Below are 4416 nucleotides of genomic sequence, written 5' to 3' on the forward strand. Positions count from 1 at the left end.
TTTGGACTGCAGACTGTAAGTCATCAATAAATTCCTTTACTATATAGAGACTATCTGCAAGTTCTGTGACTCTAGAGAACCCTGACTAATACACCCCCTCTCTCATTTTCTATGGGGGTGGGGGACAGAGCCTTTCTCTGCTGCCCCGGCAGCCTCAAACTTACAGAGATCTGCCTGCCTCTGCCTCCCAAGTGCTAGGATTAAAGGCGTGCATCATCATACCCTGCAAATAGTTTTATTTAGTGAAAGGGTATCCCTCGATAGAGAGAAGAACTGTAAAGATCATGCAGAAGATGTGCAGACAGGTTCACCATCCTCTTTTGGTAGAACAGACATCACTTTGACCTAGCAGACGCAGCACCAGGAACCACTGGGGGCGTGCCTCGCTGAGTTTGCGAGTTTGCCAGGTATTTCTCCCAAATCACTAGACTCTAAAGGCAGGACAGGAAACAAGAAGATGTAAGGTTACAGATGCGCAGGTGCACGTCACAGGACAACTTGTGGAGGTTCCCCAGGGTCAGGTCATCAGGCTTGGCAGTGGGCACTCTCATCCACTGAGCCATCTTGCAAACAACTGTTACACAAATTGGTTAAAGGTAGCCCCCATGTTGTTTATGTCTGTGCCACAGTCTAGGACTCTGGTTCCAGTTCCAGGGTGTCTGATGCCCTCATCTGCCCTCTGAGGGCACCAGGTACATATACGGTACACACACATACATCCAAACTAAGCAATTATACACGTAGCCTAGTTTAGGGCTGCTGAAGCCGAACTGGAAATCCTCATACACCGAAGCCAAGTACTTCCAGTGAAGCCCAAGCAAGCATATGCGCATATCTCACACCTTCGAGTCTGGTTGCTTTGTATATGTTGTAAAACTCCCAACATCTTCTAGCCACAGATATGACAACCTGGGGCTCTGGAAGACCTCGCATGGATGCTGCCATTTGGAGCTCTAATCCAGCCTTTCCATTGAAGCCCCTTCTCCCATTTTTTGCAGAGAAATCCCCGTACTTTCTCCGCTGGCTTGGGGTCCTAGACATTCTCTGGAAGACCCTGGGGTTCTCTCCCGAAGCACTCCATCCTGCATCCCGATGATACGCTATGCATGCCCTTCTGCTGCCACCTCATGGCCGTGTCTTGTCTCTGATCAGTTCCCAGCCTTCAGACTCAAAACTAGCATATACAGGGTTCCATGGAAAAATGTCACAACAGTGGATGGTTTCTGGATGCCAAGATATGCTTGTCTTTTATATTTTTTAATCACAGTTTCTGTCTGTCTGTCTGTCTGTCTGTCTGTCTGTCTGTCTGTCTCTCTCCCTCCCCCCCCAATGTGTGTGTGCCACAGCATGCATGATGCATTCGAAAGTCAGGGGACAGCTTGTGAGAGTCAGCTTTCTCCTACCGCTGGGATCCGGAGAGGGGACTCAGGTCATCAGGCTTGGCAGCAAGTACCCCCCACCAAGTCCTCTTGCCAGGCCTGAGATACTTAGGTTTTAGTTTCACATTTGACTCACCTCAGTTGATACGGCCAGGTTTTCTTTCATTCTGTAGGGCAGAGTTCTCCTTCATTCTGCATCAGCTCATGCTGAAGGATGCTGAAGTCGACGCGACTGATTCTGAGTGAATGCAGAACGCAGGGCTCATTTCAGCATGTTGATTTCCTATCACTTGGCCATTTACCCACAAGTGAGATCACCAGCTTATATAGCGGTTCTTTTAACACCCGAAGATCACTCGTACTGTGTTCCAAAATAGCTGTATGAGTTTACAGACCACACTTACAGTGCTCAGGAGTTCTCTTTCTGAACAACCTTGTCCACACTCATTCACACTCACCTTTTATCTTTTGGACAATGATCAGACAGGATCCTCTTGCTGTCACTTCCCTGGTACTGAGACTACAGACGTGCTCCGCCACTCCCTGCTCCATAGTGTGGCTCGTAAGTGCATTTCTGACAAGTGATTTTGAGTATTTTCTCCATAGACTCGTTGGCTGTTTGAGCAGTTGTTTACTTAGGTCCCTTGTACATTTGTAAGCTGAGGTTTCTTGCTATTGAGTTGTCCGAGTTCTTGTATATTTTAGATATTAACTATCATATAAATAATTTGCCAGCACTTTCTACCATGTTGTAGACCAGCTCTTCTTTCTGTCAATGGCAGCTTATCTGGCCCCGGGCCTTTTACATTAGCACAATACTTGAAACATTATTTTAAAAACATTTCTTCCTACCCCCTTACTGGCTCACTAGCTGTAACTACTGTGTTTCGTGGTTGTACTAAATGTACAGTATATCTCTAACTTACCATAACCTTAAAGTGACAGCAAACCACACATGTGGTGTAAACACTCTGTGAAGATCCTCCAGGCTGGCGTGTTGTCACCGTAGTAAAGTTTTGCTTTCACTAGTCATAGGTTGTGATGGCTGATCTTGTCAGCTTGACACACTTGGAAAGAGGGAGCTTACTGGAGGCATTGCTTCCATATGGTTAGCCTATGGCCATGTCTATGGGACATTTCTTTCATTGCTAACTGATGAGGGAGGGGTCAGCCAATGGTGGGTGGTGCCATCCCTAGGCAGGAGGGTTTGGGCTGTATGAGAAAGTACTGTTGGGGTTGTGTAAGTAAGCAGTGTTCCTCTGTGGTCTCTGTTTCAGTTTCTGCCTCAGTTTCTCTTCAATGATGGACCTAATCTGTAAGCCAAATAAGCCTGCAACCCCCCACACACACACACACACTGCATGCAGCAGGGAGTAAACTAGAACAGTGGTCTTCACTCAGTAGTGACTTTAAACATGGTTTGTTATTTTTGCTCTCGATTCCTTTAGGTAGATGGCAGAGTCCCATCTTGTACTTGTTGCCTTTCATGTCAAAGATTCCGTTGCACATTTCTTTTAAAGATTTTATTTATGTATTTGAGTACACTGAAGCTGTCTTCAGACACACCAGAAGAGGGCATTGGATCCCATTAAAGATGCTTGTGAGCCACCATGTGGTTGCTGGGATTTGAACTTGGGACCTCTGGAAGAGCAGTCAGAGCTCTTAACTGCTGAGCTATCTCTCCAGCTCCATTGCACATTTCTTGTGACTGTGTTACAATTGCTCTCCTCCCGTGTGTCAGCCATCTTCATCCTTGTTTTGGAAAGCTGTTTTATCTGGGTAGAGCATCCTTGCTTGACAGTTTGTTTATTATTTATTTTCAGTATTTCAGACAAAAAACTGGTTCTTACTCTTTCTTCTTATTTTTAAAACATCTTTCCCATCCAATGGCTCGTTTTGTTTTAAGTACTGTTTTGAAGTAACTGTTATGAAAATCAGATGTAGCTTTCTTTGGTTATTTGTTAACCAAATACCACAAGCTTATGATCCTGAGCAAATGTTTTAAAACCTTCCGGCCATTGTGTCTCGAAAGGTCTTTTACTCCCTGTCTCCTTCCCCAGGGGCTCCCCCCAAGGTGCGAGTTATCTTCTGTTCCAGTTTGGGATGGTCTCTCCTGCCATCTTCCCCTCCACTGCCTTCTCTCCGGTGTCTAATCTCCCATCCACATCCACGGAGTTCCTCCTACACTGGAAACTGTGTAACACTCCAGGCCTGCGGTCATGTTCCCATTCATCCTTGCTCCACTTCACACACTCTTGCCTCTTTCGGAACACATCCCTGAGCCAGTGCTGATCTACCTTTCCCTCCGTTTGTTTTGTTATTTTGAGACAGGGTTTCTTTATCCCTGGCTGTCAGACTGACCTCAAACTCAAGAGATCTGTCTGCTTCTGCCGGCTGGGATTAAAGCCCCGCAACACCACTGTTGGACATTCCTATGTCTGTTACGAGTTGTGCTTTTCTCTGCCTGGGAGCAGAGCAGGTCCAGGGCTATGACCCCACTTTAGGCGTGCCTGTCATTGATGGTAGTGTTTTCAAGATCTATGCTCATCCATCTCTGGCCCCTGACTCTTCTCTTCCTCTAGTTCTTGCCTTGAAGACCTGGCCTTGTCTTGGCCTCAGTCTCCCAGACATCCTCTTACCCCATGTGTGCGCATGCGCATATGGAAGTGGGGGGGGGGTGTCAACCTCCGGTGCCATTCCTCAGGAGTTGCTCACCTTGTGTTCTCATACAGGGTCTTTCACAGTGAGTGGCCTGGGGGTCTCCAATCAGGCCAGTTGGTCAGTAAGCTCCAGGGCCCCATTTCTGTCTCCCCAGTCCTGGGATCACAAGCATGCACCACCACAGCTGGTTTTGTTTTTCATTTTCTTTACATGGGTGATGGGGATCACATCTTCTGCTTACATGGAAAGCACCTTGCCAATTGTGCTATCCACACCAGCTTAGATTTCTTTTTTCTTTCTTTCTTTCTTTCTTTCTTTCTTTCTTTCTTTCTTTCTTTCTTTCTTTCTTTCTTTCTTTCTTTCTTTTTTTTTTTTT

This window comes from Mus pahari, chromosome 5 (genome assembly GCF_900095145.1).
Source record: "Mus pahari chromosome 5, PAHARI_EIJ_v1.1, whole genome shotgun sequence".
Classification (NCBI taxonomy): Eukaryota; Metazoa; Chordata; class Mammalia; order Rodentia; family Muridae; genus Mus; species Mus pahari.